The sequence below is a fragment of the Jaculus jaculus genome, chromosome 5 (assembly GCF_020740685.1).
Source record: "Jaculus jaculus isolate mJacJac1 chromosome 5, mJacJac1.mat.Y.cur, whole genome shotgun sequence".
NCBI classification, from domain to species: Eukaryota; Metazoa; Chordata; class Mammalia; order Rodentia; family Dipodidae; genus Jaculus; species Jaculus jaculus.
Window position 1 is genome coordinate 99,318,875 of NC_059106.1, and position 25,426 is coordinate 99,344,300.

The 25,426-nt window shown below is 40.5% G+C and overlaps 1 protein-coding gene across 1 annotated transcript in view; it reads left to right on the top strand.

The window, feature by feature from the left end:
• Window positions 1-25,426, top strand: part of Cachd1 (cache domain containing 1) — a 258,103-nt gene that overhangs the window by 125,587 nt on the left and 107,090 nt on the right. The gene's annotated exons all lie outside the window — the stretch shown is intronic.

The window sequence follows — 25,426 nt, forward strand, 5'->3', positions numbered from 1 at the left end:
AGTTCAGTACCTCCTGTTTTGACATTGATATTTTTAAGTGGCTGAGGCAAGTTAATGTTAAATGGGGTGATGCATATAACCCTTTTCTTAACTTTAGATGTTTGTTTAAAACGAATGTAAAGTTACAACAAATAGGATGGGGCTTGCTCCTTAGGGTTTACCCTCATCTTTGCTGACCTCTTTGCTCCAGTGAGCTTCGCAGGTCCTTGAGGATCATTAAGTGGAGACGATTTCTACACAGAGCATGTTCTAGGAAAGTTTTGGGGAGATAATGCTATTTGATAACATTTTAAAGAAACTGATCTAGGGATATCAATTTTGCCTCTTTCCTTGAAGTAACAGATACAAGTTCTTTCTGTGACAGTTTCCAAATATGAATCTCTTTTGTGGTCTTGAACTGATGTCATTGCTCTTTACCTAGCTGTTAGCAGGTTTGGAAGGAAGCCTTCAATAGTAACAGAGATGATAGTAGCCGAGTGAGTACTGATGACTGTGTGTGTTTGTGGGTGTGTGTGTAGGGGGACCCATCTCAATGTTCTATCACATGATATTTGCCAGATAGCCTGGAGAACTACTACAGATGAGGAAAGTGGGTCCCAAAGAGGTAAAATGAGTTACTCTCATGACTGTTAAAGTAGGAGAGCAAAAGCCAGGCGTGGTGGCGCACACCTTTAATCCCAGCACTGGGGAGGCAGAGGTAGGAGGATATCTGTGAGTTCAAGGCCAACCTGAGACTCCATAGGGAATTCCAGGTCAGCCTGAGCTAGAGCGAAACCCTAGCTTGGGGGAAAAAAAAGGAGAGCAAGTTTTCAAAAGTGTTGCCTGTATTCTTAATTTGCTACTTTATTTTAATGAAGCGGGTTTTCATTCAGAACAGGAGTCTCTGCTAAACTGTCTTTTTCTGAAAAGTCCTAGAAACTCAGCTGCATCTGTTCTGTGTTCCTTTCTCTCTGATTTCCTCAGCATTCTTTCTCACACTGGGCCAGAACACCTTTATGTTAACTTCTCCAATCTCTCTACTTTGCCTCCCCAATATATCCTGAACAAGGGCATCTTGTGTGATAATGATATTATCATTGAGCCTAAAATTTAATATATAAAAGCCCCAAAGCATTTCTTCTCCTATGGCATGATTTCTAGGTCCTCTCAACATTGTGGTCTCTGTAAACAACAGTAAAACTGTACATTTGCATATTTACTAAGGAAATGGAAATTCCTCATGGGTGTGTATTTTTATCTTATTATTGTTATTTTTTTGTTTGGAGGCAGGGTCTCATGTATCCTAGGTTGGCCATAAACTTTCAAGGATGACTTTGAACTCCTGATCCTCCTGTCTGTACCTCCCACCTAGTTTATGTGATAGTAGGGATTGAACCTAGGCCTTTGTGTATGTGAGGTAAGCACTCTACCAACTGAGCTATAACTAACTATCCAGAGAGGCTGGGAAGGTGTTTCCCTGGGTAAAATGCTTGCCATGCAAATATGAGGACTGGAGTTTTAGATCCTTAGCACCCACATAAAAGCAGGCATGGTGACTCATGCCTGTAATTTTAGTGTTGGGAGGCAGAGACAAGTGAAACTCTAGGGCCAGCTAGTCTAGAAAATCAGTAAACTCTAGCTTCAGGGAGAGACCAACCCTGTCTCAAAAAATAAGGTGGGATCAATCAAGAAGACAACCCAATATTAGCCTTTGGCCTCTTTGTGTTTGTGTGTGTACATGCATGCACACATTTTCTCCCTCTTCCCCATACTGTGGGCCCCATGATTTTGGATAGTGTCCTGAACAAGGTCTATAGGGACAAGCTTACCTATCATATAACCTGCTCTATAGAACTCAGAACCCTATTAACTAAGTAAGCTGAATTCGTGAAGATGGTCAGTGAAATTTATCCAACATGTAAAGATCATATGTAAAGCTAGGTATATAGTAAGGAAATATATTAAAATTAATATTTCAGTCTACCCCCAAACTAAGGAAACAAGACATTACTAAACAAGGTCCCTATTTTTATTTACTTAATTACTTGAGGGAGACAGAGAGAGAATGGGCACATCAGGGACTCCAGCCACTGCAAACGAACTCCACACTCGTGCGCCCCCTTGTGCATCTGGCTAACATGGGTCCTGGGGAATTGAGCAGGGTTCTTAGGCTTCACAGGCAAGCACTTAACCACTAAGCCATCTCTCCAGCCCTTATTTTGTTTCTAAGAGGGAAAGGGAGAGGGAGAGGGAGAAAGAACAGCATGCCAGGGCCTTCAGCCACTATAAACGAATTCCAGGTGCATGTGCCACCTTGTGCATCTGGCTCATGTAGGTCCTGGGGAATCGAACCTGGGCCCTTTGGCTTCATAGGCAAATGCCTTAACTGTTAAGCCATCTCTCCATCCTTCCTTTGCTTTTTTACTGGTATGATTTGCTGTATACATATTCATCCTCAAATTCATTTCTAGTCTGGCTGGTTTTATTCTTGATGTAATTTAACTGTCCTGCTTCTTTTCTTAATGTTGACTCTGCAGAAGCACATATATGGATACCTGAAGTTAAAGTTCATTTAATTTTCATTTTATGATTTAGCATTATATGCAATTTGTGGACCCACTTTATAATTAGTTTTGTTTGGATCACTTCTACTGTTGGTGATTTTATTCATTTGACAATTTTCTTTAACTGTAGGAACTTTACTATCCCCAGCCTGCTGACCATTAAATGCTGGTAGGATCATGTGTTGTGTTAACAGTCTCCCTACATTTCCAAATAACCTACATATATTAGGTGGTGGGGCACAAGGGAGTGACTGTTGTACTTGGGTAGAGAATCACTTCTCTAGACTGGAATGACTATGAAGTCCAGTGTTCACATTGAGTAGACAATGCCAAACAGCCCCACAGTGAAAGCACGGGTTACTCTCCTGAAGTGATGTTCCAGATGTGCCACTGTATACTCTCTTCAGTACTTGTATTATCTAGTTTTCTGTCTTTTTGTCAATTTGGGGTGTGTAAAAGGGGGTATCTTAGGAGTTTGTTTTCCTGTGAAATTAAAATGACTTTTTGTATGTTTATGTGTTTGTGGTTGCTTTCCATTTTTTCTTTTTGTTTGGGCTCTGGAGTATGTCTACGTTCTGAGCAGTGTTTGCCACTGGCTTTCCTCCTGGATTTTCTGCTTTCACTGAGGATCCCTTCCTTCATGGTGGTGTTCTCTTCACTCATGCCACCACCATCCTCCAAATTAGGTCAAGATTACAGTTGCTTGTAGGATAGGAGAAGTGAAAACAGATTATTGACTTCTGTACGCAACTAATTTAACTCTCAGTCTTTTTTTGTTTGTTTGGGGTTTTATTTGCTTGCTTGTTTGTTTTTTGAGGTAGGGTCTCACTCTAGCTAAGGCTGACCTAGAATTCACTATGTAGTCTCAGGGTGGCCTCGAACTCACGGTGATCCTCCTACCTCTGCCTCATGAATGCTAGGATTAAAGGTGTGTGCCACCACGCCCGACTAACTCCCAGTCTTTAATAAGGAAGAGGAAGTATTTTTTATACTTTTGGGGGGGTCATGGGCGTGTGAGGATGGGTGTGTGCATGTGTGTTTATCTAAAATCCTAACCTAAATTTTCTGTCACCTAGCCCTGTGTCATCTCTTTTTTACTAATACTGTCATTTTGAGCCGGTCTTACTTGTACATGCTGTGTACCTTGGCTGGAAACCTAGTGTGCTGTGAATACATCTCTGCTTAAGGGAGCAAAGTAATTAATGCTAATAGAAAGCAGTTCATGATTCTTGATTCTTACCACAAAATCCACTGTGGTATACTATTTTCCTTGCTTTTATCCATTATTACTGTTACATGAACCCTCAGAACCTGGGTTTAAATTGCCTAACAATTTGTTTTAAATCTTTGATCAGTTTGCTTTATATACTTTTCTTGCCAAAAGACCATGGCAACAGCCTCAGAAAAAGCAAAACCCACCATAGGCATTCTTATGTGGAACACCTCCTATAGACTCCAGTTTGGACTAATTCAAGAAATTATGCAGGGTATACACACGCAGACATTATGTGAAATTGAATCTAAATCAAGAAAAATAAAGTCTGAGCAAGTGGCTCTGAAAGTAGCAATTAATGCTCCCTAAAGGCAACGCAGCAAAGATGCCAGAAGCAGAGCCCTGGAGCTGTAGCACGCCACCAGAGTTGTCACCAGACCTGCTTCCAGGGCTTGGTCTTTTTTTTTTTTTTTTTGCAATTGCTTTCATAATTCTTTATATTAGTAATTGACTTAATAAAATAGTGAATATGTTTTTCTAATTAATAATTCAAGCTGCTGACTTGCCAGCAGCAGTGGTTTATATATATGGGTAGCTGCGATGAGGGACCCACTTGTACAGAGAGTGAACTTAACCTTCAGTCAGAGGCATTCCTCTAGCAGGTCTCCCCACCTGTACAGTTCCATCATCTCTTCTGGACCATGTCCATCGGATGACAACAAGCTTTCTGTCTCAAACATGCTGAAACCCTTTCTTTCTTTTATTTATTTATTTTTTATTTTAGAGAGAGTGAGATAGAGGGAGAATTGGCACACTAGGGCCTCGGCCACTGAAATTGAACTTTAGACACTTGCGTCACCTAGTGGTCATGTGCGATCTTGCCTCACCTTTGTGCATCTTGCTTACGTAGGATCTGAAGAGTTGATCATGGGTCCTTAGGCTTCGCGGGCAAGTGCCTGAACCACTAAGCCATCTCTCTACTCCCCCTTTTTCCTTTTAAAAAATACTTTATTATGGGGAAGGGAGAGAATATGAATGAATGAAAGAAAATGGGTGTGCCAGGGCCTCTTGCTACTGCAAAAGAAATCCAGATGAGTGCACCACTTTGTTCATCTGACTTTACCTGGGTACTGGGGGATCAAACCCAGGCCATCCGGCTTTGCAAGCAAGCACCTTTAACTGCTGAGCCATCTCTTCAGCTCGTCTTTTTAAAAATGGTTTCATTTATTTATTTATAAGAGGGGATAGGAAGAAGGAGAGAGAAAGAAAGAGAGAATAGGTGTGCTAGGCCTATTATTGCTGTTGCAAATGAGTTTCAGATACATGCCTTTCTTTGTACACCTGGCTCTTTGTGGGTACTGGGGTAATCAAATCTGTGCTTGCAAACAAGCACCTTCAAATGTTGAGCCTCCCAGCCCAGGATGGGTGTACCAGGGCTTCTGGCCACTGTAAATGAACTCTATGTACGCGTGCCACTTTGTGCATCTGGCTTTATGTGGGTATTGGGGAATCAAACCTGGATTGTTATGTTTGAATCTTAACTGTTGAGCCATCTCCCCAGCCTCCTCATTCAGTTTCTTTCATTATTTTATTTTATTTATTTAAGAGAGAAAAAGGAGAAAGAATAGGCGCTTTGGGCCTTAAGCCACTGCAAACAAACTCCAGATGCATCACCTTGGGCATCTGGCCTACTTGGGTACTGGGGAATTGAAACTTAGGCTTCAGAGGCAAGTGCCTTAACCTCTAAGCCATCTCTCCAGCCCCCTCGTTCAATTTCTTTATTATTATTATTATATTTATTTGACAGAGAAAGAGGGAGGGAGGGAAGGAGAGAAAGAGAGAAAACCAGGTCCTCTAGCCACTGCAAATAACTCCAGACATGTGCACCCCCTTGTGCATCTGGCTAATGTGGGTCCTGGGGAATCGAATCTGGGTCCTTTGGCTTTGCAGGCAAACGCCTTAACCCATCTCTCCAGCCTTCAGTTTGTTTAATGGATATAGTTATTTTTAATTCCTTGCTTGTGGCAGTGGTGGTAATTTTGAGTTTAAGATTTTCTGTTTCATCCTGTGTTAGTGTTTCAATTCTGGTAAGTTAATTAGTTGTTTTCCTTTCGAGAAATTCGTCCTTTTAGTTTATATTGTAAATTTGTTGTCATAAATGTGTTTATAACATGTTTTTTTTAAATGTTGGTGGACCAGAAGAATAACAGTTGAGCAAAATCAGCAAAATAAAATGCTGGCTTACTTGAAAAGTTGAATAAAATGGATAAACTTTTAGCCAGACAGAGAATGAGAGATAAGGAGAATAAAGGAGAAAACTTACTAATGATAACCCATTTTCAAACCTGAGCTTGGTGTCTTTAATTCTCTTTGTGTAGGTTCTATTTCACATTTGTGTTCCTTGTTCCTTCTCCTTGTACTTTGGATCAACAGTGCTCTTTCTGTGGCTTTTGACATTGATACATTAAATAGTCATTGGCTTCGTTTTCTCAAGCAGAAGCTCTCGAAGTTATAAATGTTCTTAAAGTACTGTTTGAGTTATGCTCCAAAGTTTGGTGATATATTTTCATTCTTGTTCACTTTTAAATATCTATGATTTAGTCCTCAACCCATAGATTATTTTGCAGTATATTATTCAGTTTCCAAAGTATTTATAGTATTATTGATGATTTTTAATTTAAATTTATTTTGGCCAGAATACAAAGTCCCTAGGATTTCAGTTCTTTTTCACTTATCTGACCTTGAGATTTGTAGTCCAGGATGCTGTCTATCTTGATGAATACCAGACGAACACCTTTTGCACTTCTTAGCTGTTTTCCGTATGTTCATGAGACTAATGTGGTTGTTGGCAGTGATCAAACCATTTATGTTTGAGCTGATTTTTAATTTGTCTAATTTTATCATTTGCTGAAGAGAGTGTTAAAGTCTTCAATTATAAATGATAGAATTGTGTGTTTTTACCTTTAATCAGGCCCATTCTTGCCTGATACTTTATACACTTTTATTACTGGTATGTGGACATTGAAGACTATCATGTCGTCTTTGTGAGTTCAGAATTGTGATGATATAACAATGTGTTGATTATCTCTAGTCATCCAGTCCTCAGGCTTCTTGGTGGTTGTATGGTATAGCTTTTTATAAGTGTTTGCTATTAGTGTTAGTTGCTATAGAAAATAATTTTGATTACAGACAACATATAAATTAGACTTCTTCTTCTTCTTTTAAATCTAAGCTCAATATTTCTGCCTTTGAAGTGCAGAGGTGCTGAGACAGCACCCCAGATTTGCAGCCCACAATGGCCTAATGCTCACTACTGCATTCAGGCTGCCTTTGAACTTACGGTTCCCTTCCTCTCTCAGCCTCCTGAGTGCTGTGATTACAGGCATACACCAACCATGCCTGGTTCATATTACTTCTTATGAAGGTATCTTACATCTTCTTTTCTTTCTTTGGTGCTGGGATGCCAAGTAACCCAGGGTCTTGCCCGTGCTAGAAAAGTGCTCTGTCACTGAGCTACATTTCCCAGCTCATTTCTTATTTGAACTTGGGAGTTTGTGAAGAGGATTTAGTCAATTAACATTTAGTTTCAATATTGGTATTATTGGATTTGGGTCCTCAATTTTATCATTTTATTATTTATTTTTCTTCTTTTTTCCCTCTACTTCCTCCTTAGCCAATTTGTAAGTTTTAAGTTTTATTATTGTGACATAGACAGAGCCCTCCAGGTCACAAGCATGCTTCGACCACTGAATTATCTCCAGCTCTGAATTTCTATCAGAAATCTATCAGCCTATTTTATGATTTCATTTGTACTTCTTGTATGTGTTGATATAAGTATATACTCTAGAAAGAAAATTACTAGTCACCTTAAAATTAGTGCTATATAATTACACATAAATAAGTCACCAACATGTATGCTTGTGACCATATCTGCTAAATCCACCAGTGTGGGAAACTGCAGAAGACAGATAGGATAGCTTTTGCTTTACACTTCCATATTCAGAAAATTGAAGGAAAAAAATGATATATTCTCAATTTACCATTTACAGTACTCTTTGTGTCTTTCTACAGGTACTGGCCAATGGTCTTTAGAGTTTCTTGTGATACCGGTTGTAGTCTCTCTCATCTTGTCATTGTTCATGCTTTCAGAAAATATCTCTAGTTTTTCATCTCTTCAGAGATGGCATTGTTGGGCTGGAGATATGGCTCAGTAGGTTAAGGTGCTTGCCTGAAAAGCCTAATGATTCCCCAGAACCCACATAAAGCCAGATGCCCAAAATGGCACATTCATCTGGAGTTGCTTTGCAGCAGCTAGAGGCCCTGGCTTGTGTGCCTCCCTCCCTCCCTCCCTTCCCCTTTTTCCCCTTCCTTTATTTCACTCTCCCCCTCCCCACTTGCAAATAATAAATAAATAAAATTTTAAAGATGGCATTGCTTCAGATGAATTCTGGTTTGCAGTTTTTTTTTTTCTTATAATACTTTAAAAAGCATTTCACTGTCTGATAGGAGCCTTAGCTTCTAATCTCAAATCAGTGAAAGTCATTACCTTGCATATGTCTTTGTTTTTCTTTCTCATGGCCACTGTCAGCAATGTAACTGCTGAGGCACTGTGTCCTTTTTATTTCTGTTCCTTGGGGTTTTGTTATAGTGATTTGGGATTGGTTGGTTTGTCTGTTCTGAGGTTTTAGAATCAATTGTGAGGACTTCAAATATCTTCCTGCATCATTTTCTCCTTTTCTTCTTGGAGTCTGATCACATGGCTGCTAGATATTTTGATAGTGACAAGAACTGCTTGAGACAGTAGAGTATCTTCTTCTCCTTCTGTGTCTTTTTTCTTTCTAAAGACTGGGTGATTTGTCTTCTAGTTTACTCCTTGTCTCCATTATTGCTGTTAACCTCTCTAGACATTTTATTTTAAAGTTTCACATAATGTGTTTTTCAGCTTTAAGCTTACCCTTTGTTTCTTTTTTTTTTTAATTTTTTTTGTTCATTTTTTATTTATTTATTTAAGAGAGACAGACACAGGGAGAAAGACCGATAGAGGGAGAGAGACAGCATGGGCGCGCCAGGGCTTCCAGCCTCTGCAAACGAACTCCAGACGCGTGCGCCCCCTTGTGCATCTGGCTAACATGGGACCTGGGGAACCGAGCCTCGAACCGGGGTCCTTAGGCTTCACAGGCAAGCGCTTAACCGCTAAGCCATCTCTCCAGCCCCCTTTGTTTCTTTCTAATAAATTTCTGTGCTGACATTTTTCTTCCATGTTCCCTTCATATCCATGAGCATCGCTTGCCCAGCTGCCTTGGGTTCCTGTCTGTTGATTCGGGCATCTGGAACTTATAAAACTTACCGCCATTGACTGCTTTTCTCAATCGGCCCATATCTTGCATTTTCTGGATATGTCAAAAAGTTTTAGTTGCAGTTTGGTCTTGTGAAAAACTTTTGAATTCTGTTATATTCCTCAGGAATATTTTTGTTTCTTTGTTATGACAAGCAATTAACTTGAACTCAAACTACTAATCTCCTGGACATCATCTTAAATCTCAGCTTGGTACATGGAGTAACTCCTGTGTATGTTGAGATAAAGGAGCTAAGTGTCTTTTGGCCCTAAAGGTTTTTCAGCATACTTTTTACAATTTAAAATACATTCCAGTAGCATTTTTCTCAATTTTTCTTTATTTATATATTTATGTCCACACACACACACGTGTGCGTGTGTGTGCGTGCATGTATGGGTACACCAGGGCCTCTTGCCACAGGAAACAAACCCCCTATGCTCAGATGCTTGACTGTTTATATCCAATTTACATGGGTGGGTTAGGAATTAAACCCAAGCTGGCAGGCTTTGCAAACAAGCACCTTTAAGTATCTTTCCAGCTTCTTAATTATCATTTAAATAAAGAGAATTTTACCTGAAAGATTAAAGATTTGATGTTTTCGTTTCACTAAATATTCAGGGGTCTATACCAAAAAAGAAGCATATTGGTTTATAAGACAATGATATTTAGCTAATGTTAATACTCCAAATTATTTGTTTCCTCAAGTATAAAGTTAGGCCTTAGTCATGGAGGAAACATCAAGGCAGTGAAAGAGGTTCCACCTGCAAGCAGGGGATCTCAATGCTGACTTTGCACAAAATGATATCCCTTTCACAGAGGAGTTGTTCAGAAGTAGAACAATTTATATGTTGCCTATGGAGGCCAGATAGTTCTTTAAAGAGATTAAGAATAGGTTATCTTAGAGAAGGGCCACTGTATGTGCTGAAATATAAACAGTCAGGCCTTAATAATATAATGCTTCAAAAGTTGGGAGATGGAGGAACCCCAGAGATCATGGAGAAAAAAGATCATGGAGAGAAGTCTGGACAGCCCTAGAAAGAGTGGTTTAGAATAAAGAACTAAAGACCCTTTGTCTGTGGTAGAAATCTTGAGCTCAAGGCAGAATACTGCTTACTGCCTGATCTTGTGATAGAATGTTTAACCTTTCAGTACCTACGACTGTTTTTACTATAGAGATAATAGTCTATCTTGCAAGTTGTTTTCAGAGGTCATGTAGTCAGTGCAGAGTAGACATTCAGTAATGTATGGTCTGATAATTGTCAACATAGAGGTATACCATGCACATTCCTTTTCATGTTCTGTGATATGAATGCTCTTGGGTAAGACCCAGAATGAAAGATCTGTACACATTAAAAGGAGAATATTCCTAAGAAAATGATCACAGGAAGGCCTTGCAAAGGGCTGGTGGAGGCCTTTAATAGAAACTATAGTAACTAAGATATATGGAACCAAACACAGGATTTATATTAATTTTACATTAAAAATTATTTATTTACTTATGTATTTGAGAGGGGGGGAGGGAGAGAATGGGCATACCAGGGCCTCCAGCCACTGCAAAATGAACTCCAGATACATGAGCCATTTTGTGCATCTGGCTTATGTGGATACTGGGGAATTGAACCTAGATCCTTAGGCTTTGCATGCAAGTGTCTTAACTGCTAAGCCATCTCTCTAGCCCCTAATTTTACATTTTAACCATTGCTTGTTGCTACTCCTAGCAACACTCCACTGTAAGAAAAATTGTTTATGTTGTTAAACTGCATGCTGGTCCGAAAGATGAAGAGACAGGTGGAGGTGCAGGTCAGTTGATGTAGCTGACTGGGTAGAGTGCTTACAGAGCATGAAGCTTAGGGTTCAGTCCGCAGTACCACACAAACTGGGTCTGGGGGACTCAGAAGGTAAAGCAGGAGGATCAGAAAGTTTAAGGCTGGTCTGGGCTACATAGTACCTTGTTTCAAAAAAGAAAAGGAGCTGGGGACATGGTTGAGCAGTTAAAGGTGCTTGCTTGAAAAACTGACAGCCAGGTTCAATTTTCTAACATTCATGTAAAAATGGATGCAAAGTGGTACTTATGTCTGACATTCATTTGCAGTGGCAAGAGAACCTGGCACATCCACATACAAATAAATAAATAGTACTAAGAAAGAGGGGGTGGGCTGGAGAGATGGCTTAGCGGTTAAGCGCTTGCCTGTGAAGCCTAAAGACCCCGGTTCGAGGCTCGGTTCCCCAGGTCCCACGTTAGCCAGATGCACAAGGGGGCGCATGCGTCTGGAGTTCGTTTGCAGAGGCTGGAAGCCTTGGCACGCCCATTCTCTCTCTCTCCCTCTATTTGTCTTTCTGTCTGTGTCTGTCACTCTCAAATGAATTAATAAAAATAAAAGAAAGAAAGAAAGAAAGAAAGAAAGAAAGAAAGAAAGAAAGAAAGAAAGAAAGAAAGAAAGAAAGAAAGAGGAGGTGCAAAAGACCTGAGTTACAGACACTCCTTGTCTTACGCTTGGTACTGAGCAGGCATTTAATAAATATTTGTTGAAAAATGACTAGTGATATTCTTGCATCTCAATATTCATATTTCCAGAATCTGGGTTTGTTTTGGGTCTGCCTTGCCAAGTGGAATCCATCAGGGCAGAGTTGGGGGTAGCCTGTAGGCTCCCATTTTGTTTACAATTAAATTACCTAGTGAAGTATGTTCAAGGCTCAGACTTGTCCCAACTGCAGGAGTCTCAGGCAGGATGGGTGGATTCCATTCTTTCTTTGCCCTCAACCTTTCTCATCTGTCCCCAGGGGATTCATCCAGGCTGAATCCTGATTTAGTTTACCCCTTTCCCAGATCCACACTCATCTTTCTTTTTATTGTAAGCACTCGTTAATGTTTGTTGGATGAGTGAATGAAAGGCATTCATTCAATCTGTAGGAAGTTTCAAGAAAGGTTGAAAGGTTCTGAGGCCAGGAGACTGATAAAGAATCAACACAGGACCAGAAAGCTGGCTTTCTGTCTAGCCCAAGCCCCAGCATGTTTTATCATTACTGTTTAGGTTTCCTTGACTAGAAGTCAATCTAGGTCTATTTTAACTCGTAAGCATTTACTATAGAAAACTTTGTCTTTGGCTACCCATAAAATCATTTTGAATAAGACAGGCTGGTGCTCTGCCATTTTGGAAAGACAATCTAAGAAGAGATAGCTACTTGTAATATTTGTATTCCTTAGTACTTCATAACATTGTATTTGTACTTCATAACATCATCTCATTGTATCCCCCAATAACATTGTAAGAACAAGTGCTGTCTATCTCATGACCATAAGTAAACTGTGTCTCATCATAAATGGTTCAAATCTCTAAGGTAATGGTGATTCTACTTTTGGGCTTCTTTTGTTTATATGTGTGGCAATAATGAACACCAGCTATTACCATGTATCATTTAGTACTGCAATTCAATAGTTTCTCACACATACACATGGCTTGATTCCTTATATCTTTCAATTTTGGCCTAAATGATACCCTTGGGGGAGGCTTCTTCACCATGAATTTAGGAATTTTTAAAATATTTTATTTTTATTTATTTGAGAAAGAAGGAGGGAGTAGGAAGTGAGGAAGATGGGCACACCAGGGCCTCTAGCCACTGTAAACGAACTCCAGACACATGTGCCACCATGTGCATCTGGCTTACATGGGTTCTGAATCAAACTGGATCCTTAGGCATGGCAGGCAAGCCCCTTAAGTGCTAAGCCATCTTCAACCCACATTTAGGAATTTCATCTTACCATCTTTGCTACCTTATTTCTTTCCAGTGTGTCACCTAGGACTGATATCTGCATTTATATTTTCCATTATATATTTTTCCATGAGGTCAGGAGGTTTTGTCTCTTTCATTCTTTGATATCCTGCCACTCTGTTAAAGACAGCAGCATGTAGCATATGATAAGTGCTCAGTAATATTTGCTGTGTCAATGGATCATCCTCAAAAACAACTCCACAGGACTTTTTGACAGGAAAAATTATCCAATAAAATATCTTTATTCTCTCTCTGTCTCTTTCTCTCTTAAATAAATACAGGCTAGAGAGATGGCTTGCAGTTAGGCGTTTGAGGACCCAGGTTTAATTCCTCAGTACCTGCGTAAAGCCAGATGCACAAGGTAACACATGAATTTGGAGTTTGTCTGCAGTGGCTGGAGGCCCTGACATGCCCTTATTCTCATTCTCTTTCTCTGTCCCCCCTTTCTCTCTAATAGATAAATGATAAATAAAAATTTCTTGTTCAGTGTCACCCAAGTAAAGAGATTAGAGAACCTAGTTTTGAGTTTGTGTATATTTAGATGAAATGTTCCTTTATAAGTTCAAATTTCTTTCATAAAGTCTGGGATAGTACTACAGAACTGTTATAGAACGTTTGGTCCAAGTTCTGCCCTCATCACTCACTTCTCTGACAATTCACTTGTTTCAGTATATTGCAGTTTAATATGGCATTTAATTTTTTAATGGACTGTCATTTATGAGACAAGGGAAAATTTATGAGCTATTGTCCTATACCAAAAATCATGCAAAATTGAATTGCCTGCCTACCTACCTACCATCTATCCATCCAGATTTGATTACTGAGGATTGAAACTTGGCCCTTGAGCATGCTGGGAAAATGCTGTACTACTGAGCTCTTTCTTCAACCTTTCTTTACTTCTTTAAGACTGTTTCCCTAAATTGCCTTACCTGGTCATGAATTTACTATATATGTCAGCCATACCTTGAACTTGTGACCCTTCTTCCTCAGCCTTGCAAATAACTGGGATTTCAGGCTTGTACTACTATGCTGGGCTCAATTTATTTTCTAAATAACATAGAAAGGTTGTGATCATGGGTTTTCCTTAAAGTTTGGACGAGTTTAAGAAAATATTAAGTATTTTTATTGCAAAGAAAAATATTGTGCTATTCGTTACCTCTAAAAATAAAAATTAAACTTCTTTTAGAAGTTGAATTCTTTATAGGTGATGTCAGAAAATTCACTGTGTAGTACTTTAGAGATATTAGGGAATGGATATTCCAACTAAATGTCTCCATGAAGAGGCAGATTCTGGGCATACCACTGATAATGTGGTAGGGATCAGTTCAGCCAACATTTAAGGATGTTGACACTGTAGCAAGAGAAATGAAAAGCCTACCCCAAAGGACCTTGTTAAGTCACAGGATACATTTGGCCTCTCATTTGAGATCTCTTTAGTTTCTTAAAGGTAAAGATAGAAAGTCCTCTTGGGAAATCCGTGACTATCTTCTGAGGGCCAGGATGGTGATGGAAAGGGGCTGATTTTCAGCTAGTATGGTTCGGGGGCTCTGCTTAGGTTCAGATGACACACTTTTTTTTTTTTTTTAATTTATTTGAGAGCGACAGAGAGAAAGACAGATAGAGGGATAGAGAGAGAATGGGCATGCCAGGGCTTCCAGCCTCTGCAAACGAACTCCAGACGCATGCGCCCCCTTGTGCATCTGGCTAACGTGGGACCTGGGGAACCGAGCCTCGAACCGGGGTCCTTAGGCTTCACAGGCAAGCGCTTACCCGCTAAGCCATCTCTCCAGCCCGACACACTTTTTTTTTTTAGACCAAAAGCATGAGTGGATGCGAGAATTGGTACATAAGTAAATTGTATGACATGTTGGAAAAGATTTTTAATTTGGAACTATAGTTTGTGTTCATTTAACAAATACTATTCAGTGTGAGTTGTTTTGCATCACTTTTACATCAGACTTGAGTTAGAAGATGGTGAAATTTCAGTCACAGTGGTCTGCCACAAAAGCATACTATCTTGCTGTGTTCTGAAATCCTTGCTGAGTTACATTGCATATGGATTTCTGTATATGTGTTTCACTCTTAAAAGAAAGATATTTTTTCCTGAGGTTCTCACACATCAACCAATATAAGATAAATCACATGTCTAAACACTGTAAGTACTGTGATGAAACTTAGCTGCTAAATGAGGAAATGAACTTTAAATGTCCTGTTGATGAGGGTAAAACAATGGTGGTGATGCCTTTACACTATTAACCACAAACCTATTAGCTTTCATAAATCACAAGGCTATGCTGGAGCCTTGTAAAGAAATTGGTATTATTATTAATGGATTGTTCTTCAGGAACATAAACAAGTTATAAAAATGAAGGAGGTCCTTGATGACTGACTCCTTTGTCTTTCTGAGCAATTTGTCATTATTCCATTATTAATATAACCATAGGACAGTTGGCTATAACTTCTGTCAGTGTGGAATTTCTATTAGGCTTTTGGGGTTTTATTTTTCTTTAAAATAAATATCCCCTACATAAGAATTTTCAACTAATTGGGTGAGTGAAAACCTACAGCTGTTGACCTCAGCAAGTAGGATTACAGCACCTCCTTTCTGTCACACACAAGGAGGTGATGTTCATAGGGTAGCTATGGTTGCTAGAGGTTTAGTAGTAGCATTGCCTCAGAGGATGTTTCAGCCTGTAGATACTAAAAACTATAAGACTTCTCTCCTCATATGCAAGTTTGACAGTAATCAAGGACACTTGATTACTGCCCTTTTAGGGAAAGAATAAAGGGGTCAGAGAGAGCCCTGGCAGCTACACACTTATGTGTCAGAACTGATAATTGGTAACATGAACTACCTAATGATCCTGTTTATATTTTAAGGAAAATATATTTGAAGCCCATGTCCTGTGTCCATGTATATACTCAGCAGTTCAAATATGCTCAGATGCAGGCATTAAAACTTAAATCCCTATCCTAAATAGAGCTGAGATAATCCTGTTTATACATACTCAGTGACAGGTACACTCACTTGCTTTATATGTTGTTCTTTTCTGAGACACATAAAACCAGTGATAAATAATGTACTGTTTGCAATGTGAGTAGTATTTAGAGCCTCTTTAGGTACTTGTTATATGCACAGTATTTATTGTCACATCTGTGTATACTCCCTTGAGTGGTTGCTGCTGGGACTGGAACTCAGGTGTCACAGGAAACTTTTTCTCTTGGGAAGTCTGTTCACCTCAGACCAAAGTACCATTTACCAAAACCAGTTTTGGTAAACCTGTAAGTTTATTGGGGTTACTTGCAGAGCAGGGTGAGGGGAGAGTCTGAAGCACACTACATGACTTGTAGCCAGTTCAGTTGGAGCATCTCCAGGGCAGCCCTTTTCTCTTCAGGTGGGAATATTTCAACTGGGAGTAATTTGCTCTACAACCCCTGGGTCTCACGCATGCTAAACATGAGTCCTACCACTGCGCCATGTCCCCTGGTATACCTATACCAATTATAGAAAACTCGTTCTTCCTGAGCACCGCTGCTCCCACCACACATTATGAGTTAAGGCTTGAAAACACTAGTTACAGATTGTATGTGTATGAGTGTTGTTGCTTAGACAGAAATCTCAGCTACTCCCCCTACTTGTTCACTAGATTCCCTTGCTCTGAGTTTCCATCGTTGGTATGGAAACGAAGGGGCTCAGCACTGTTTCCCCAGTAGTGTACTGGAGCTGTGGTCTGTTCAGGGGAAGTTGGTATACCTAGGCAGGCACTGATGAAGAAACAGGCCAAAGGCAGGACAGAGGTGGGTGGGGCCTTTGGGTTAGGACTGGTAAAGACACTCATTCCATCTATAACCTCAGGTTTTCACAGGGCTGCAGTCCATCTGTGCAGACTGTCCTCAGTGAGTGAGGAGACCTTAATATCAAAGCTTGGGCCCCATGTACATTTGGTGCTCAATTTGACTAGAAAGGGATCCATTGAGCCTACATATTTATTCTAAAGCCCAAGAAGTCTTTATCATGAGAAATGAAGATTTCATTAAAACTAAAAACAAGCCCAGGATTAAAATAGTATTGGGATATATGGATGATTCTTGAACACCTCCCTGTACCACTGCTGATTCTACCTTCCACCCCAAACTCTGCACCTTCTAGAAAAATGACCTCAAAATAATTTTACCCTCTGCTCAAAACTGCTGCTCCCTCTAAAAAAAAAAAAAAAAAAAAAGCTTCAAATCATCTGTGTTGGTAGGATAGATAAGTGAAGCCTAGCTCAGAACATATTCTGAGACCTAAGAACATGAAGGCCTTCTATCCCTACCATATAGTATACGTCAGTGCAATAGGAGAAGCTTTAGTAATAATGTGAAGGGAATGAATTGCTACTAACATTGGGAAACGCTTGAGTTAACTAAATGCTTTCAAATTCTTTGCCCCTGTCCTGACATGTGGTATGAAATATAGCTTTATTCTACTGTTAGAAGACTGAGCAGGCAGGGTGATACGGTTTGAATGTTCAGGGAGGGGTCATATATAGATGGCTGTTCCTGGGCATTGTATGTACTGGGTGCTACCTTAGTCCCTTTTTGTGCTAAGAACCACATGCTGGTTCTTCTGCTAAGCTATCAGGAAATGTCTTTGTTATAGCTGCTGACACCCATGTTGGCCCACCCCACCTCAGCCTCTAAAGGAACGAGTGAGCAGTGAATGCTGTGGAAATACAGCTGATAGACAAGAGACACCCCTGTTTTGTTTACAGTGCACCCTGTCATTAGCGAGAGCACAAGAAGGCCTTCCTAAATCCAGCTGTGGGTTAGAGAGTGATATTGGATGTAGTTGGCAAGGGAACACACAGAGTAGCTCAGGGAAGGATATAATAAAATTGTTGTGGTTCAGGCAGATGCCCTCATCCCTTTGCCCTGGAGCCCACATGGGAAGCACGTCTTCTTGTGGTCGATTCTGGAAACTATTACCAGCAGGCAGTACATTTCCCATCAGCGTTCCATGTTTGTACCTCATCTAAATAGTAGTGGATCTATCTGCCTATGTGGTAAAGCCCCCAAGTCAAAGGAGCTGTTTTGCTACTGTTCAAATATCTACAAGCTTAGAATAATCATTTCTCTATTGAATGATATAAGCTGACTTCATTATTCAAAGATAGGACTGGGGGTGTAAGAAGTGCTCCTACCTCTTAAGTTGCTCACAACCTACTCAATATTCAGGTAATATAAATCTTCAAGTCTGGGTTTCAGCTTCTCTTTCTACTGCTTCTCTTTCTCTACATTGTCAAAGTATTACTGTCATAAATACAAGACTACACTGTGTTCAACTGTGACTTATACTCATTTTTTTTTTTTTTGTGACAGGGAATTAGGAAAGATTTTACATCTACTATAATTGATATCTACTACCATTAGAGTCCTAAAGGGCAGTGCTATATTCCATTGGAAAAGCAAGTCAGGTTAAACCATTAGGAGAGAGGAACTGAAAATGTGTAGATTAAACACACACATGCACAAAAACTTACACAGACAGTCTTTGTGTCTCAAGATCATCTTCCCAAGCCTTGCATGTAGTAATTGTTGGCCAGTCTGAGTGTTAGGGGATTTTCAGTTCGTTTAGTGCGTTTAGAGTGTTGGGTTTAGTACCGTGAGGGTGGGGAGTGTCCGGTGGTGAGAGGGTGGGGAGTGTTTAGTAGTGGCAGTCTTTGGTTTCCTTGCTAGTGCCCTCTCTCTACTCCATTCACTGGCTAATTGACCCTTATGGGCTGGCATGTGATTAGTGCCCTCAGTCTAGTATGTTCCAATGCTGTAGGTCAGCTTCTTAAGCTATGGCTGTAAATTATAAAAATAGTAAAGTCTCTGAAACCGTAATGACAAAAATTAATTCAAAATCAAACATGATGAATCTAGGGTGTTTCTTGCCTCTCCTGCAAGCATTGCCTCACATGACGTCAGTGCAACCTTGGTTATGAAACACACAGCAGGTACATCACCCCCATTCATGCCTTCACACCACACACCATGCCAACAACCCTACCTGGAACTCAGCTCAAGTTTGAGACTATTGTAGGTTATGACTTACAGTGTTTGACTGTTCAAACATAGAAATATAATGGTTTCATTATGGAAAAAAAGGCCTCTTAATATTTTCCTACCCTTATTTCCTCTCATGTAAATATCAAATTAGTATATTTTTGATTTATATTGAGTTTCATAAAAATATTGTTAAATAAATTTTGGATTGGGATTAGTATAAAATTTTATTCCAATAGTTTCTGAAGGTGTCACCTACCATCTTTGTACTATAAATTTATGCAAAGAAAGTTCCCAACAATGCTGATTATAACATCATAATGTTGATGAACTACACCAAACATTAAAAGATGCTCTAGATGTCTGTGTCCTGCAGTAGCAATTACCCTGCCATGGTTTAACTATTTTTATGTCAATGTAAGCAAGCATATCTATCTAATTTACTTTCAATTTTAACTATTTATTTATTTATGAGGGAGAACGAGAGAATGGGTGCACCAGGGCCTCTAGCCACTGCAAATGAACTTCAGACACACACACCACCTTGTACATCTGACTTACATGGGTTCTGGGGAATTGAACCTGGGTCCTTAGACTTCACAGACAAATGCCTTAACCACTAGGTCATCTCTCCAGCCCCCATCTGATTTTTTACAGACTTCTTTCTCCTTCCTTTCCTTTCCTTTCCTTTCCTTTCCTTTCCTTTCCTTTCCTTTCCTTTCCTTTCCTTTCCTTTCCTTTCCTTTCCTTTCCTTCCTTCCTTTATCCCTCTTTCCCTCTCTCCCTCCCTCCTTCCCTTCCTTCCTTCCTTCCTTTTTGTGGGTGGGGATAGAGTCTCACTCTAGCCCAGACTGACCTGGAATTAACCATATAGTTTGGCTGGCTTCAAACTCACAGTGATACTCCAACCTCAGCCTCTTGAGTGCTGAGATGAAAGGCCACTACCACACCCAGAGGTTTTTATCTGTGATAAAGGGTAAAATTATTTGGATACAGAAGAACTGTTTTAAGATACTATTCTTTGTAACTTATTATCAGTGAGTATTTGGTTTGCATACTTATTTATATATTTTTATACCTGTGGTGTTATAGAAAGGTTGCAAGTGGAAAAAGCCATGTTCTAAATGAGAGCCTTTTCTAGTGAGTCTCAACTGGGTTTGCTTTGCTTTTCTGTAGTTGAGTGTCTTTCAGAGGCACCCTTTCTTCCATGATTAATATCCTTTACAAACTTATTCCCAAAGCTGTGAAGCAAAATGTAAGTAATTCTTCTATGTGCTATGACTCCTCCTGCCTTTTCTTTCCCCAGTTCTCAGCCTCTCGTTTCTTCTTAAGGTCAAGACGGGGTTGAGCATTTTTCCTTGTGAAGAAGCAGGCTGTAAACCTTCAAGGCCTGACCATTTGCTTATTTCAGATTTAAAGGCACCCAGGGGCTCCTATTACAGAGTGAAGTGAGGAGAAGTGGGCGGAAGCCTGCCCTTTTCATTGTTTCCTTTGTTGTGATCTGGTTGTTAAGGGTAGAGTGGGGTGAACAGCAGGGCAAGAGCCCATAGAGCCCTTGGGATGATAACCTTGGCTTTCAGGAGGCTTGGCTCTGCATTACCGTGGCTCTTCTGGAAAAGTGCACACAGACTGCTGCCCAGACCAAACCCATGGTGACCTTTCAAGCTGCCCCATGTTGTGTTTATACTTTTCCCAAGGCCACTCAGCCTCCTCTGGCTTGTCACATTTGCCTTCTGTTTTTTCCCATTGTACTCCTTCCAGTTTAGCCCAGGGCCACCTCTCACAGGGTCTGAGTCTGTGACCCTGGAGCCCAGACAGCCCTGCCCATAAATCTTCCCCTTACACCTGCAGATCATCTGTCAGCAGCTGATCTGCTTCTCCCTCGCCTGGACTATTCTCCAACAGACAACTCTAAAGTCCCCTGGGCCACTGGAAACAGACACTGACCCTGTTCCTTCACTAGGTCTCAGTCTGTCTTGTCTCATGTCACTGCCCACTGTTGGGTAATTTAATGAGCACCAGAGTAATGGTGGTGCACAGCTTGGTCTGTTTTCTGTTGCTATAACAGAAGACAACAGATGGGTACTTTTATAAACCATAGCACTTCATTGAGCTCATGTTTCTAGAGGCTAGTAAGTCCGAGTATATATCACTGGCATCTGATAAGGACTTGAATGGTGTACTATTATGTAGAAGAATAGCATGTGATCATATGCAAGTTTGACAAAGAAGAAAAGCTCTGCAAATTAATTATTTTACCAGGAACCCATCCTTCCAATGATAGTATTAATCCAACTCTGAGGGCAGATCCTACATGTGCTAACTCCCTCCTGTGGTGGTTTGGATCAGATGTCCCTCATAAACTCATGTGTTCTGAGTGTTTGGTCCTCAGCGGGTATCAGTTTGGGAGGTGGAGCCTTGTTGAAGGAGGAATATTCTTGGGGATGGGCTTTGGGGTGTTACAAGTCAGCTCCCTCCTTTCCAGAGTTCAGCTCACTCTTGCTGCTGTTTTCCCCTGCTGTGGCGGTGGCATTTTGTCCAGGCTGTGCTCTACCACCCTCTCCCTGGAGCTTCCTTTTCAGACTGTAAGCCAACATTAACCCTTTCTGCCCTTCTGCTGCTTTTGGTCAGGTGTTTGTCCCAGCAACACAAGGGTAACTACAACATTGGCCCACCCCCCTATGCTGGGTATTAATCCAAGAGCCTTGTACATGCTAGACAGGGCCCATCTCCTAATATTGTTATCATGACTGTTAACTTTTAACATGCGTTTGGGGAGGATAATCAAGCTAACAACGACCACTTACCATCAAGATGCCTTTCTGAATAGGTGGATTTGCTTGGGTGCTGTGGACCGAATGTACAAGACCCCGCCCTCCATATAATAATATTAATGGGTAAGGTGAGTGCTTAAGTTTGGAGACCCTGGGTTGGAATTAATGTGACAGAGGCACGTCAACCATGTGGCCAGGTGGCCACCTGCAAGCTAGGAGGAGGGCCTCACACACATGGAATCTTGGACTTCTCAGCCTACAGAAAGAAATGTTCACTAATTAAGTGACCCAGTCTGCGGTATTTTGTGATAGTAGCCGATGATAGCAAGACTTTTCCCACAGTAGCCTAAGCAGGTCAAGACAGGAAGTAGGCAGGTTATAAACTTTCTGATCAGTTTGAATCAGTAATATTTATAGGCTATATTCCTTTTTCTGACAGGAGGTTTTCCCAGTATGGTCAATAATAATATTTTTTAGGGCAAATGTGTACAGTAAACTGGTAAGATCCTTTCTATGTGCTGGAATAAAATAAAATGGAAGTAGTTCAAGACTTTTGATCTAATCATTCTGTTAATTAGCCGGATGACCTTAGGCAAGTCAACCCATTGGAACCATCTGTAAAAATAGTGTATAGGGATTACCAGGTGCTGTTGTAAGGATTAAAAGGCATCAGGTAAAGTCATATTTAGTGCTAAATCTTGTTGTGTTACCATTTTGTTGGGGAAACTGGAGTCCTTGGCTCAGGAAAGAGCAGTAGTGTAAAGCAGAGATGAGTGGAGCAGAAGGGACATACCAGCACATTTTTGAAGGATGAGTCTAAGACTGTGAAGAGGGTGAGGTGGGGGTGAGCTGGTTACAGCAGCCAGAAGTTAAGTAACTTGGTCTAAGCAGTTTAATTGATTTTTTAAATTTTATTGTTGTTGGTTGGTGTGTTATTTTGAGGGAAATGAATGAGGAATTCTGCTTTTACTCAGCCTGAACTTGAACAAGCCCTAAAACTTGGCCATGGCAGCTGCTGCTTTTTTTTCTTTTTAGATTTATTTATTTATTTATTTGATATTATTATTACTATTATTATGGTTTTTCGAGGTAGGGTCTCTGTCTAGCCCAGGCTGACCTGGAATTCACTATGTCATCTCCAGGTGGCCTCTAACTCACAGCAATCCTCCTACCTCTGCCTCCTGAGTGCTGGGATTAAAGGCGTGCACCACCATGCCCGGCAGATTTATTTTTATCATTTAGTAGAAACAGAAAGAAAAGGAGAGAGCGACAATGAGAAAGTGAGAATGGGCACGCCAGGGCCACTAACCACTACAAATGAACTCCAGACACATGTGCCACCATGTGCATCTGGCTTATGTGGGACATGGAGAATCAAACCTGGGTCCTTAGGCTTCGTATGCATGTGCTTTAACCACTAAGCCATCTCTACCACCCCGCCCCCCCCCCCCGTTTCTTCTGAGGAAGGGTCTCGCTGTAGCCCAGGTTGACCTGGAATTTACTGTGTAGTCTCAGGCTGGCCTCAAAATCACAGTGATCCTCCTACCTCTGCTTCCCAAGCACTGGAATTAAAGGTGTGCACCACTACACTGGGCTAAACTTGGCTTCTTGACTATAAAAAATGGCCAAGAGGCCTGCTTAGATGATCCAGGGTTTTGGTATAAAAGAGACAGCTTATATTAAAAATGGTAGGGCAAGGGCTGGAGAGATGGCTTAGTGGTTAAGCACTTGCCTGTGAAGCCTAAGGACACCAGTTTGAGGCTCGATTCCCCAGGACACAGGTTAGCCAGATGCACAAGGGGGCGCACACATCTGGAGTTCAATTGCAGTGGCTGGAGGCCCTGGCACGCCTATTCTCTCCCTCTCTCTCTCTCTCTCTCTCTCTCTCAAATAAATAAAAATTTAAAAATATATTTTAAACAATGGTAGGGCGAAAAATAAATGGTAGGATGGGGGCTAGAAAGATGGCACAGAGGCTAAAGGTGCTTGCTTGCACAGCCTGATGGCCTGAGTTCGATTCCTCAATATCTACATGGAGGCAGATACACAAAGTGACACATCTTCTATAGTTCCATTTGCTGAGGCCCTGGCATGCCCATTTATATTCTCTCTTTCTCTCTCTCCCCCCTGTCTTTCCTTCCCTCCGCCCACAATTAAATAATAAATAAATAAATATGTTAGAAAGTAAACAAGAGCAAAATTCTTATTCCATACTGAAGTCCAAACTGAGATATACCTCTCACTGCCCAAGGCTAATTCTCTTTCTACCCTGCATGCCAAAGTGTGTCATAATTTGCCCTGTTAGCTGACTTGGTTGCAGCCCAGCATTAACAGCCTACAGTGGCCCCTCACCGTCCTCCAAGCAAAGAGGATGCTTCTGGATCTGTGTTCAATAGCTGAGACTATTTCCCCAACAACTACAGTAACAATAACAACAGCACTGCCATATTTGGCAATTTTAGCATTTTTGACATTCTTAATTTTCAGGCAGTAATCTACTTAGTTCTCAAACAACATCAGAAGCAGGTATTATTATACTAAGTTTAGAGGAATTAAAGCCTAGTTTTGTGGTGTATCCATATAATCCTGGCCCTCAGGAAGGTGGCCTCAAGTTCAAGGCCAGCCTTGGCTACATGGTGAGACTAAATAAATGTATGTACATATGCTTGTACATATGTATATGTGCATGTGTTATATGCGTATATGATAGTAATAATTAAGTTGAGGCTTAAAGAACACTTTCTTGATCTTTACCCAGCAAATGAAAAAGGTATATTTAATTCACATTTATTTCTTGTGCCATTTTACAGTTAATCTAAGAGAAACATACCTTTCCTTAGAGCCAGATTTTCATGTTTAATTAACTATGAGACCATGATAAATGAATAAAATATCTAATGTTCAAGTAGTGTTCCTTTTAGCGACTCTGTAGCTAAAAACTTTGAACTCCCCACAGTAATTATTCTGTAATCACCACCACATGTGGTTTCTAGGCCAGAGACTGAGGTGTAACAGAATAATCGTTTGTGCTTATCCTTGGGTTTCATGTAGTCATTGTTTCATTTGAACAAAGGAGATATTTAAGGAGATATCACTGTGTATTTTTTTTAATTAATGAGGAAAACATCTTAAGGGAAGTCAAGGAACTTGCCAAAATTGCTAGCATTACTAATAAGCAGCAGAGCTCTGTCTGGAATACTACCACCATTCCTAAGAAAAAGCACCAGGGAACATGAGACGTTTTCTATTCGAAGAACTTTGCAATGTACTGCAGAGGTGCAAAAATGTGTGTATTTGGCTTATATTTAAAATTATTTCTATGTCACACACTGACACTTAAGTCCGGACACTTGTTAGAAAACAAAATGAAAGGTTTAGTTTTGAGTACTCAGGCTGGTGTTGAAGGAAAGCGGGGATCCGCAGTTATCTTACTATGGCACAAAGGTTTTTGAATGTCAAATGTTAAACTCCTAAGTTCAGTGGAAAATTTGTTAGGACTCTTCAGTCCCCAGGGTCTGTATCCTGTCTGTGCCTGTCAGCTTCATTGTATATTTCAAATAAAGCTTTTGCTAACATAGAAACTTCTCCCAGCCCCTCCTTTCAGGAAGCACTCATAAATGAGTGTGTACTGGGCCTTTGCAGTTTTTGTTTCCTTTACTGGTTGCCCACCGTGTGCCCATCCCCCACTCCCAGTCTTCAGAAGTATAAAGCTTAGGTAAAAAGCCCCTGTTTAAAAGGGGCTCTGGGGAAGTATGCAAA